This window comes from Natator depressus, chromosome 10 (genome assembly GCF_965152275.1).
Source record: "Natator depressus isolate rNatDep1 chromosome 10, rNatDep2.hap1, whole genome shotgun sequence".
Taxonomy (NCBI): domain Eukaryota; kingdom Metazoa; phylum Chordata; order Testudines; family Cheloniidae; genus Natator; species Natator depressus.
In genome coordinates, this window is record NC_134243.1 from 21,053,692 (window position 1) to 21,067,857 (window position 14,166).

Consider the following 14,166-nt stretch of genomic DNA (forward strand, 5'->3'; position numbering starts at 1 on the left):
TCGGGGAGCTGAGGTCTGAACCCAGGAGTACTGCCCAGTGGCCAGAGTTGTGGCCGTGTCGCCCAGTGGCCAGAGCTCATGGCTCTCCCTACTCCAGCAGGTTCCAACCCAGAGCCCTTTGACTAATAGTTCAAATAGGTGGCCTGGGCAAGTGCCCTTATGCCTGTTCCCTGGGCCACTTCCTACTCTGGCTTCGGTTCCTTTATCCACTCCACTGGTCAGTTTCTGGATTCCCCCTGGAGTTCTTTCTGATGGCGCTCTGGAGGGTCTTCCTCTATCAGCCATGGCCCGTCGTTCCCTGCTTCCATGTAGTGAAGGGTCTGTGGTGGCTTGGCAGTGGGGTCGGATCTCAGCTGCATAGAAGCCCGGTGGCTTCTCTGTGGGAGCTTGCAGCACATGACTGCTCCTCTGCTCTGTCCCCCAGACTGAACAGAGCTGCTCTCTTTTGAGCTCTGCCTCAAATGTGAGTATGCCCAATAAGTGTGAGTGGGCAGGGCCTTCTGGGCCAGAGCTGCTCTTTAACCCTCAGTTTACCAGTGTGGGACTCCTACACCCCATTGCTTATCCAATGCTGGCCCACAGAGGAAGTGCAACTGCTTGGATCCTGGTGTGATGCATGCGAGGATGATCTCCGAGCAGGCTGCTGTGAAGGTCTGTTTGTTGGAACTTTACAAGTTGTGCCTTTGTATCTGAAACCAGACAAGGATCATCATATCAATCCCTGGTCCAAGACTAGAGCAAGCATAATTCAGCCCTTAGTCTGGAAAACAGTTGCCCAGAAAGGTTGGGAACCAACGACCTATCATGCTTTGCAATGACTTTCCTTTCCCTATTTATCACAGCCATGTATCACATTATGTAAGGATTGGAGAGGAGCCTGAAATGTAAAACTCAGATCAAGATTTCAGCCCCCAAAACTTTAGTGGCTGTTTGGATCTGGTGTTTCTAATTGATCCACTACAGAGATAGACCATAAAAGTAAAGGCAAGAAGTTGAGACCCAGGTTTTAGCTCAGGGTAATTTCTAATAAATGTAAACCTAAACCTGGAATAAATGGCCTATTTATATGGGGTATAAGCAGAGTAAAGATAATTCAGACACCTCAGTCAGCATTTCACAACCACTAACTGTTGCCTCTATTTTTCATTCTAACAAAATGTGTTAAGCTAAAAACTGTGGTGCATTCTTGCATAGCTGATGATTTAAATATAAGTTCCAAAGCAGAGCTCTGCAGAGAATCACTGATTAGAAGGAATGTCCAAAATAGTCCATATACATACAACAGTCCATATACAACAATATACATGCTCAAGGGCAAACTCTCTCCTAAATCAGGCAGGCTCTGATCCTGCAAGGTGCCAAGCAACTCCTGGAATATATGCAGTAAGCTCCACTGCCGAGAGTTCAACTCCAAGAAGGTGCTCAATCAGGGCTCACCAACTAAGGGAGCAGAATGGTAGCAGATGAGCAGAGAACCCAGCCTTCCAGAACACAGTAAAACAGTGACAGGGCACTTAGACAGTGAGCTCAGAAATGCTCCTTATTGTTGCTCCCAAAAGTAAGAATGTTTTTTCCCCTTTCCTCCCAGTTTCTCCACCTGCCATTGATCACAGCATGTATACAGGGAAACTAGAGGCCTGCGTATGCACCATAATTGCCTACCCAGACCCATTTGGGGCCATAATGCATACTCAGATATATTTCCTGAGGCTCAAGTCAATGCTATGGTGGGATTGTGTCTTGTGTTGTTCCTTCACTGATGTGTGGTGCACAGCCCTGTTTCTGAGCCTTTTTTCCTCTCTTTCCCAGGACAACTCAGGGAGGATTTTGCCCCAAAAGATTGATACCATTTAGCTTAGTGCTAAAATTTATCTAGCAAAGTTAAAGAGAAATTAATTCCTTCTGTCATTCTGTGATTTTAACAATATACTCCGTCTATTGTGTAAACGGTTTCTGCTCCTTTTGCACCTTGCCTGCTTTAGTCATCACTAGCTTCCTTTGCTTAGCAACATCACTCGCACTTAAATTCAAAGAGTGCATCACTTCATGTTAACAGGGGTTGACATTTCACTGGAAGATCTCATTTTCTGAACTTACACACAATATGCTGTGTGCATCCTTAGCAATAAATAAGGCTGGGAGCACAATAGAGCATCAAACAGCTGATGATTTCAAATCAAGAGAGCACAAGAGCATGTGAGAAACTGCTGCTGAGGTTCAGCTTAGTTTCCAGAACTGAACCAGGAAACAATCATATGCCTGTTGCGTCATCATTGCCATGATTATTTGATTACAAAAACAAAGCCTATCAAAAAGCAGCTGTGCAAAATGGTATTGGAAATAAGCTACTGTGCAGAAGCACATTCTTCTTTGTACCATATTTACCTCCCAGTCTCAGTTTCTCTCTCTGCTACTTTGGCTCATGCTAACATTTTAATCATAGTGGTTATTATAACTTGAGAGACCTTTACTAATGTTAGTACATAAGAGCAGCCATACTGGGTCAGACCAAAGGTCCATCTAGCCCAGTATCCTGTCTTCCGACAGTGGCCCACGCCAGGTGCCCCGAAGGGAATGAACAGAACAGGCAATCATCCAGTGATCCATCCCTGTCGCCTTCTTCCCAGTAGATGCAATTCTCAAAGTTATTGCTCCACAATGGGATAGACACTTTACGTGCTATTTACTCTTTCTTTAAGCAATAGAAGTGTGTGGGTTTTTTTCAATAAATAAAAACTATCGTTATGTTCTTTCACAAGCCTGGGACCAGAGACTAGGATCCAGATTTTGTCTGGCCCAAAGCATGTCCTCATAAGGGGAAGAATAGGACTCAATGATTTTTCCCTATCTTTTACAACCCGGAGCAAGGACTGTGCTATAAACAGTCATGCTTCAGTGGGACTTGTCACATCTGCTACAGGTTACCATGCAGTGCCAGACTTCCCATTGATTCTTCCACATATTGCCACAGGAACCAGTTGCTGAATCAGGAATCAATGAAATATCAAAGTCCTTGTACTAGTGCCAACAGCAGCGATAGCCTCCCCACCAAAGGGGATGGTAAGGCAGAATGTAAGGACACAATCCTTTCCCCACTAACCCAGATGAGCCCAAAGCCCTAGCACCGCATAGTAGAGTTTATGTTGTATATTGTAAAATGCTGTCACAGGGCTACTCAAGTCCCCTTGTATGAAGAGCCCCAGAGGGACTGGATGGGATTTCCAAAAGCATCTACAAAGTGTTGCCAGATCCCATTATATTAATCAGGCATTGCACAATACTAGATATCTTTTAATGCCCTGTCTCCCGGATTCATATGATTACATGAGAATCTCAGCAAGACCTCCAAATTATTTTTAATCTCATGATTTTTAAGACAACCTCAGGATTTTCTGGGTGGGACTCATGATTTTTGAATGCTTGGGATTGGCAATACTCCTGAAGGGTAACATTTTCAAAAACATCTAAGTGGTTTAGGAGGCTAAGTCCCATTTTCAAAACTGATTTAGGCCCAGATTTGTAAAGATATGTAGACACCTAAAGCTGTCAATAAATGCTTTGTGGGATTTCCAAAAGCATTCAGGCATCTAAATCCCAATGGGCACTTTTCAAAATCCGATTAGCCCCCTATCTGTATCTTTAGGTGCCCTACATACCTTTGTAAATCTGGCCCTAAACCCTAAGATTTTGAAAATGGGACTGAAGCACTTGTGAAAATTTTACCCTAATATGTTACGAGAACAATTCTCTTTGACTTTCAAGAGCACAATCTGGCTGCAGGGATGGTCAAGTGTCCTTTGAGACCATAATATATTTCCACATTACTGCTATGGGGATGGCAATACAAATAATGATGGAAAGCAACTTGACAGGCCCATTAAGGCAGACATAACTAAGGTTGCTGCTTACGCACAAATCTCTGTATACCTCTGCATCTACTTGTTACACAGGTTTCTAGTAACCTCTTTGGGACAAATTTGTTCTTCTTTTCACTAATAGTGATTTATGCGGATATTTTGTTTTTAAAAGTGCATATGAAAATGTGCACGGTTAACAGCACTAGAAACCAAAGCGCTCTGTTCATCCACAGAACCGACATCACATTGGTAGAGGCAGCGCAGGTTTCCTCATACTGCCCCTCCAATGTGTCTCTTCCCTGATTTGGAGGGACAGCTTCTAGACTTAAGGGAACAGTTCAAACCTTGTGCCCCTCTGCTGAAACTGACCATGTAATGTCAACTGTGATTGTGGATGTGGATTTTACGATGTGGATATCTGACCACTAGCAATTGCTCCAAGACAGACAACCAACTCATTTCACATAGGCCCAACACCCAGGTGCTCAGTATTTTGGATCATTGCAGCCTTTGGCCAGGTTTGAAGTGGTTACTAAAGGTGAAAAATTCCATCTCAGATTGTTATTCTAATCCCCTGAGCCAGCCAATCCCCAATTTCATTATTGTAGTGCAACAGCTGAGTGAAAGAAGATTTTTGCCTTTTAAAGTTTTATTTAATTTACAGATTGAATAAAACCTTTATATTGAGTTGATTTTGCTTTTATTTGTGTATGTTTTGTCCATTACATATATTTCTCAATTTGGTTCTTTGCGTTTCCCTCTCCCACTCTATAACCCCCTCCAGAAGCCAGCATACGTTCCTTCCATGTTCTCTTGCTAGAGACTATGGAACAGTTTCTCTAGTTGGGGAATTAGTAGAAGCCTTATTGATTCTGAGACAGATTCTGGCCCATCCCTTTGCAGAGAGCAAAGTAATACCAAGTGTTTTGTGGCCCCATGCACCCTCCACCAGTTCCTTGTTAGTGCATAGAGGGTGGAGCATATCCCACAATCATTTAAGAGTAGTTAACACAGCACACTTAAGGGTGTAATACAAAGCACTACCTACTTGGCAGGGAGATGCATGAGATTGATGTATCAGGACCATAACAATCGTCAAAGAGCCACAGAAACTAGAGCTGCAACAGTACAGTTAGTTCCAGCTCCAAAATCTAGGACTTTCTGGGTATGTCTACACAGCAATTAAAAACCCGTGGCCAGTCCATGCCAGCTAACCCAGCTTGCGGGGTGGGGCTAATGGGCTGTTTAACTGCGCTGTAGACATTCAGGCTTGGGCTGCAGCCCAAGACTCCAGGACCCTTCCACCTCACTGGGTCCTAGAGCCTGGGTTCCAGACTGAACCCAAAGAGCTACATCACAATTAAACAGCCCCTCAGCCTGAGCCACACGAACCGGGGTCAGCTGGAACAGGCCAGTAGACACACACCTCTGACAGCGAAGGCCTTGATCCTGTGGGATTTCTGCCATTGACTTCAGTGGACATAAAATGAGGCTCACACCCCAAGCAAAACTTTATTAGACTCCCTACAGTAGTTTGGGCAAGTTAAATTTATTTGGCTGGTTTGCAATTTAACAACTAAGCCTTTAAGAAGGAGATGCAGCTACAGGTTTGTACATTCAAGCACAACCATCTTGAAATGCTAGTCACTGCTGATACTGCAGTGCAATAGAACAGGGGCTGCAGCATTGCCCTATGGAGGAAAATAATATCTTGGGGAAACATCCAGCCAATATCTCATCTGTCTCTTTCTGCTGGTTGTCATGCAGATGTTAGTTACCTTGACAGTTCATAATGAATAAGGAAGAATCCCTTGTTCTGGCAAACATTCACATTCTCAGGTGGCTTGCTTGGCACTGATGTAGGTATTCATAGCACTCTGTGAAAAAGCTACTACTGTGCACATTAGGATATTAGTGTCTTCATAATATCACTGTATTTTTCATATGAACTTCCAACACTACAGAGAATCCCTTCTATATAGGGTGACCAAATGTTTCAGGTTGGTTTTTAGGTGCCCAAATCCAAGTGAATTTCAATGAGATTTCCCTTAGGCTCCTTTGAAAATCCCAGCCTTCATCCTTAGTTTCTTTGGATTTTTGGTTAATGTTTGGCTGCTAATCTAGCAATATATATACACCTACACTTACTTGTAACATGTGCACTTCAGTAGTACCATTCCATAAACTTGATATTCTATTATATACAAACTACACTATCAGGCATTAAGTAGGTGGTCACCTACAATATGTAAAATGTCTGAAAATTAAAACTAAATATAATAGATGTGCATTTAGTATGAACAAAGATTATAAAAATCTGGCATAACAGCCCTCATAATAATATTTTCAGTTTGCCAATGAATGCACATCCCATGCGGAAGGTTGGTAATACAATAATTTGCCACGAAAAATACTACATGATTCACTACAAAACTTATTCTACTCCTTTTTAGAAAGGTTGCTTCTTTTCATAACAGGAAGAAGACACTCATGTACATAACCAAACAAATACCAAAAAAGGCTAAACAAAGGCAGTGTAAGGACAAGACAATTTTTATCAGGTCTTTATCCAGCCAGTATTCCATTCCCGTCCTGTTTAACATTACAGCCACAAGTACACCACCACACAAAGCTATGTAACAATGTACCACTGAGACGGCAACATAAGAAGATTCATTTAAGTGACTGTAGTGAAAGATGGAAACATTAGTTTATTGACACATGCCACGCAGGATGGGTCACAATTTCAGAAATACCTGTGCTAAATAACCACATGCTGATTACCTTAAAATGTCATAGTACTCAATGGCCTCCAAAGCTGATAATTTCTTACCTGTCATTCAGTGATCACTGAAAAATGGGAGGAGGAGCTGTGCTTCATGCCCATACACACGAAAAAGGAGACAAGTTGTTGGCAGCTTCCAGGAGCTTAGCCACAAGCGAAGATACCAACAGTAATAACGGTAAGGTTTCACTGAAAGGACAGATGAAGGAGCATAGTTACAAGAGCTTACTGAGGGAAAGCTAACTTTATTTCTTTCTCTGATCAGATTTTTTTGCTGATACCAGAATGGTGGTAATCCCACCACTACATGGATTGTCCAAAAATTCAGAATAGATCTTTAAAAACAAACAAACAAAAACACAACCCACAACCTCTAAGAGACAAAATGAAAATGCAGGTAAAACTAGACTAGGAAAATAGTTACAGACGTGATGCTGTTACTGTTAATAACTACTGAAAGTTCACCACCTCTGCTAATTACCCCTTTGCCAGGTGTATAAAGGAACCACAAATACTGCTGTAATACACAGTGATTTTCTCCTTCGCAAGGATCATACTTCTCCAGAATCAATAACATATATGTTCACTTACACTCACACTGTTAATATATACAAGTGAGAAGAGAACCAGTATTTTTAACAAGTGTGAAACAGCAGTTGAGACAGACAACACAACCTCCGCAGTGGGACGGATCCATATGTTACACAATGATACAAGCCAGAAAAACAATACAGAGTAGGGGTTTCTCTTGGGTAAATCTTGTTTTTAAAAAACTTCAGATTTAGACCAGATGAAAAAGCTTGGCTCAGGGAGAGAAAATGTATGGCAAATACTGACAGTTGTAAGAGACTAGGAAAATGTTTTGAGCATATGAACTACATATTAAACCCTAACCTACATCTCTAATTAAGATGTTGAGAACAAAATTAATCAAGACACCAAAAGACATGAAGAGAAGAAATCCTTAAATTGCTTATACACCAATACTAGGAGTCTGAGTAATTAACAAGAGGAATTGGAATTGCTTATTTATGAGCATAAATTCAATGAAAAAAAATTAGCATTACTAAAACCTGGTGTCATGCTGTTTGGAGTGGTCCATGACCATGAGTGCCAACCTCAGGGCAGATTGTCAGGAAGCAGGGCAGAGACCCCAAACTGGTTGTTCTATAATTAGATTTCACCAACCCAGTAACAAGTGTGAGCTCCTAAAGCACTATAACAGTTTTACCATCGTGTGACAGACAGTCCCCCCTGGACATTTCAGTCCATTTTGCCACCCTGGAAAGCTGGACTTTGTGATATTTGGTCACAAAAATCACAAAATATTGAGGTTGCTCCCAGTCCCAAGAGACCAGTCACTTACCCCAGATCTCACACGAAAGTCAACACTGATAGCCAATCCTGTAATAAAACTAACTAAAGATTTATTAACTAAGAAAATAACGGAGAATAATTATTATGAGGTTAAAGCATGAAAACTTATATACACAAATGAATTACAGTCTATGGTTTTAAAAGGTAAGAAAGTTGTGGTACTCTGTCTGCTCTGAATGTTTTTCAGGGCTGACCCGGGTTGACCTTGGGGATCTGTGCTTCCGTTTTCTAGCTCTGGCCCTGTCAGAGAGTCCAAACAGCAAAAGGGAGATGAAAAATTTTCTTGTCAGCTATTCTTATTTCCTTCTTCCAGAATTCAAGCTGATGGGACAAGCCCTTTTGCATGTAGCCTCTTCATCAGTATGAATGGGCAATTAAAGTCTTTGTACTGTGATGTCCCACTAAGCCTCAGTTAGTTTTGATAGCTTTCTTGATAAGCAGGAGATGATCCCTCCTGACAGATTCACAGTTTCACAGCAAACACTTTTTAGTTACAAAGCAAAAACTTAAATATTATGTTATAGCATCTGATAAAGATATTATGAGTGAGATTAATGCAGGCAGCAATTTACAAGCATTTCATAAAGTCTAAATACAAAAACACAGTTATAAATTCAATACCCATCTTAACCATACTAATATACAAGTGAAACAGTCTGGTTTCCAGCAATGAATTTGTCAGTGCTCAGCTGAGACCTAAAACCTTGGCAGGAGTCAGCACTTGGTCTGCCAACATCACGGAGGAGTCACATGACTGGAAGGTAAATCACTGGTTTTAACTTCAATCTGAGTGACATATCCTGGAGATCTCAGGTTGCCAGTATTAAAACATTCCCCAGAATTCCTAAATATTATAGATGACAATTTCCTAACTCAGAAAGTGTTGCATCCAACATGGGGAAATTCTATATTATATATCATCTTGACAGATACAGAAGAATTGATCACAGAACTAAAAATAAGGGATAGCTTAGGTTCAAGTGATCATGACGTGACAATATTTGTTATATGCAAACAGGATAAAGTCCCAACCAGTAATATATATACTTAGTGCTTTAAAAGGGCCAGTTCTGAAAAAACAATTATGAGCCAAATTAGTTAGGACAAAAAAATGGAACAGAAAAATGTGAAAGATAATTGAAAACTATTTAAGAATATATTACCAGCTCTCCAAAGAGCTACAATCTCACAAATGAGAAAGAAGGCCACGCATGTTCAAAACCAACCTGGCCTAGATGGGAAGTATTTATCAAGTATATATTTTAAAAATATGTAATAAATGGCAGAAAGGGTCATCGTAAATGGCAAAGTATGAAGTTTGGAGAGGATGTGGCCAACAGGATCCTTCACATACTTGTGTTAGGTTTAATCTTATTTAGTTTATTAGCGATCTGTGAGAAGAACACAAGTTACTCTCCCATTCCCGAAGAAGATATGAAATGCAATATCCCATCCTTAAAATAGTAGAACTACAGTGCTGTACTGTATAAAACTTTCGATAATAACCTGTGAAGCTTTTAATACAATACTCAAGCCTCCTCTAATATCCAGCTATTAGGCAACACCTACAATTGGTGTAAGATCACTTAGATCAAAAGCCTTTTGCGAGCAGTCTTATTAGCTTTTATTTCATCCTTCTGCCTACACACACACAGCTTTTTTACAATATTGATTAAAAAGGTATAAAGTGTTCACTCTGAGAAATTTACTGAATGACTAGACATTGTGAACCCTACACAATAGATTTGAAGACAAAAACTACGGATAGCAGAAAATTATTAAAACACCTTAAGTGTATATTGGCATTCCGAATCCATTCCCTCATTCTCAACCCCCTGAATACCATCATTCTGTTTTAAGGCATGTGGCCAAATGCTCTGTTCCAATTTTCAAAAAATGACTTAGGAGCACAAATCCCTTTGACTTTCAATGGGACTCATGCTATTAAGGTATTTAGGAAAATCCCAAACAAAAGGAGGAGCAGTGAGGGAAGCAAACAGGATTGTTGAGTTCATCTGCCTGGTTCAGAGGGAGATGTTAAGCCACTTAGTAACCACTGAGGTAAAAGAATAGCTATACATAAGATTATTAAAGCACCTTTGCGGTCCATAACAATTCATAATTTTGCATCCTATGATATATAGCTCCTGTTTTGAATTTGCATGGAGCATCTAGTTTACAGTGAGTGACTTTGTAAAATCCCAGATTTTTACATTTTGTACATGTGCCTGGTTGTAATATTTTTCAATGCACTTCTCATGGCCTGACAGTCTAGGAAACTGAAGTTCTCTATGTAGTTTCAGAACAGGTGTCAAATGGGCATGGACAGTGCAAATTTTATCACAGTGACTTATCAAAGTGCCTCAATGCTGCCTTGGCTGGACCACATCTAGGGCAGTTCTGTCTCTAAAACCATTTACTCTTTGGCCTCTCTGCTTACATTACCGACAAGCATGTTCATTCGTGCTAAATGAGATATGTGTATTAATGTTAATACACATGTTAATGTGGACACCCGTCTACCATGAACTTGACTGCCAAACTTCTTTCATAGAGGCCACCACACAGCCATTAGATGGTAATAAATTGTTATAATTAATCATTTTCATTACAGTATCACTTAGAGGCCCCTTGTGCCAGGCACTGTAAAAAGATGTAAGTAACAGTCACTTCCCAAAAGATCTTAATACTGTCTTGTCTATTTGGAGTGCATCTCCAATTTACAGATTTGGAACTGAGGAACAGAGAGATTAAGTGATGTGCCCTGGTTTACTCTGTGGCAGAGTTAGTAATTGACACAGACCTCCTGAATCCTAACCCAGTGCCCTTACTACAAGGCCATCCCTTCCTCTCATTTAATGGAATTACAATGCTCTAAAATAGCTGACTCCTTCTCTTCTGCTCTCTATAGGGTTTTCTTTTTTTTTTCTTTTTTTTTTTTTTAGTAATCGATGATCTTCAGAGATTCTAGATTTTCCTAATGGGAAGGGGCTGAATCTCATATGTCACTATAATAATTTGAGTACTTGGATTACTATACATGTGGGAATGTTATAATCATAAATCCTGAGGAAGAACAATCAGAGAGCATCTGTGAGAAAAGCAGATGCACAGATATATGGAGGGTTTCAGTTTTCTACTTTGGGCTCTAATTTTCAATTTGTAGCACAGAGTAAATAAGCGAAACCATGAATATCTTCCACAATTTGTAAGAGTCCCCAAAAGTGCACTTAAAACTGCTCTACTGATGAGAGTGAATGGAATTCTGAACCTGACTTACATTGAAACATAGCATTTGATTCACTTTGCAACTCACATGATTAGAAAGTTTTAAGGACTCTCAAACAAAGTCTCTTAAAACTTGATCCATTCAATTAGTTTAGTTTTTCCAAATGGGGGGAAAAATCATACAAGCCGTAAGACTGTAATTTGTGTAATATGCATACACACATATTCATGGGCAGAAAGATTCTAAGAATACTTTTATGTCAGCTGTTTAGTGAGAATTTATTTCTCTTTAATGCCCAACGTGAAGATGACACAAATTAATTTAAGTCTTATGTTTCTCTGAAGACTGAGTGCATCTTCTCAAACATTTCTCATGATTTCACACTGAAAGCTATAATTATAAGATTTCCATATTTCAGATTCCCAAAAAGTGGACACTGCCAGAGGGGGAGTGCAGTTGGGGCTGCTGGAGGGGTGTGAGAGTACTGAGAGGGGTATTTGAAGGGTGCTCGAAGGGGTACCTACAGCAGGGGTACTCACTGGAGGTGGTGGGCAGTGTCGTTCCCTGTCATGATGGCAGAGGGGTTGGCACAAGCCCAGGACACAGTGATAGCTGTCAGTCAGCACCTCCCTGCAGGATCCCTCTTCCCAGGGCTGGGAGACAGGGCCTGGATGGGTGGGATCCCGCAGCTTCCAGGGGAATGGAGCAATCAGCTACAGATGCATGGGAGGGACCAACTGGGAAGTGGACTAATCGGGGCTCTTTCTAAGCTGCAGCTTGTCTGCTCTGTAAAAATCCTGGACATTTCCTGTTATCTGAAAACTCCATTCGGATAAAGAACGGAACCTTAAAAAAAAGGCAATGTCCGGGAAAACCCGGATGTCTGATAACCCTATGTAATTAGTACCACAAATATCTTTGATAGTTCCTCAAAGTTTATAGTTTGCTTCAGTTCTCATGTTACTAATTTGTTCTTAGTGTTCTACAGCACCTAAAAAGCCAGCTCTGTTCTGATGTAATTTGATGCATTAAGTAGTCCCTGTAGAGTGTCTGGAAACAAAGATGCCAAAAAAGCATGAAAAATATTTTAGCAATACCATTTGTGTTATAACGTCTATTCCACACATTCAACAGTGGCGCTTCCATTTTGTGGGTCAGTCAGAACTCTTAAGGGCCAGATGCTGCCCTCACATATATTTGTGCAATGCTCAATGACTTCTGTGGATAATATGCACTGAGAGGTGAGGTCAGAACTCATCCTATAGATTAGTTCATATTATCTAGGAAGCTCACCCACACCTCTGAATGATAAAAGACAGAAACACCACCACATCACCTATGGATGAACACTTTTCCCAAAGCAATCACTCTATATCTGACCAGTCAGTCCACATCCTCAAAAGACAAACCTGGGAGCTTAAATTCATTACACTGCTAGACACTAAAAATCATGGACTGAATGGAGACACTGGATTTATGGCTTATTAAACAATCTATAATCAACTAACAACCCTTGCAGGTGGTTCTCCACTCTTCCTTTCCTCCCTGTGACTAGAGGGGTGTTAACAGGCCACTTCACATCTTGTAGTTAGCTGTGACACTGAGTAAATTTCCCAGACTTGAAGAACTCTGGGCTTGTCTCCACTTACCGCTGGATCGATGCTGCGGCAATCAATCCACCAGGGGTCGATTTAGTGTGATCGCTCTCCCATCAACTCTGGTACTCCACTGGAATGAGAAGAGTAAGGGGAGTTGACGGGAGAGCATCTCCCATCGACATAGCGTAGTGTGGACCCTGCAGTAAGTAGATCTAAGCGACGTCGACTTCCTTACGCTACTAATGTAACTCAAATTGTGTAGCTTAGATCGACTTTCCCTCATAGTGTAGACCTGCCCTCTGTGTAAGCTCAAAAGTTTGTCTCTCTCAACAACAGAAGTTGGTCCAATTAAAGATATTACCTCACCTTGTCTATCTAATACCCAGGGATCCACACAGCTACAACACCACTGCACACAGACTTCCTTTGTCATCTTGTGCAAATCATTTAATTTCCTTTTGCTTCAGTTCCCCATCTGGAAAACTGAGATAATATAATTCTTTCTTATCATATACTTTGATTGTAAGCACTCTTGGGCCCCACACTTCTTGTTTGGGCACCCCTCTGCCACATAAATCTAAGCGCTCCAGGGCCAGAGCCAGCCTTGGGAGTTTATACGTGACCTAAGAGTTAAATTCAGAATCCACTGAAGTCAGTGGGAGTTTTGCCAATGAACTCAGTGTGATCAGGATTTAGCCTTAATATATTTAAGTAAAAGGGGTTTTAAGCATTCCCTGGGATCTCTTGCAGTCCTTCTGCACTGGGATGAAATCATAATGCATTACTATTGAAGATAAAAGGTGCTGAGTTGAAAGATGGTACATCAAAATAAATAGAACAGTTCCTCTCATTTGTGCTGGTAGGAATCTCCCTTGACAACATATTGTGGAAAAATAAATTTCTGTATTTCTTGTATGCCACAGAAATGTCCCACCCCCATCCCCTGCTACACACACACACTTATTAGAGCTGGTTAAATGCCAGAAAAAAATATTTTCAGAATAGTTTCCATGACTGCTATTTGCCAAATAACTTCTTAAACAAATAGCATTATCCAGCTACAGAATTGGTCAATTATTTATTTTATAAATACCAAAACAGTCATTCACATTAGTTATTTGACAGAAAAATGGCAATATTTGCTGAACAATAAATATTGGTAAATATTCAACCAGCTTCACAGGTACACACACAATCACATGATTTGTTAGATATATCTATATGATAAATATAAGTTATACAAAATGAAATAAGGCCCTGATCCTGCACCACTGAAGTCTGTAGGAGTCTTGTGGTGGTGTTTATTTGAATGAGTAGAAT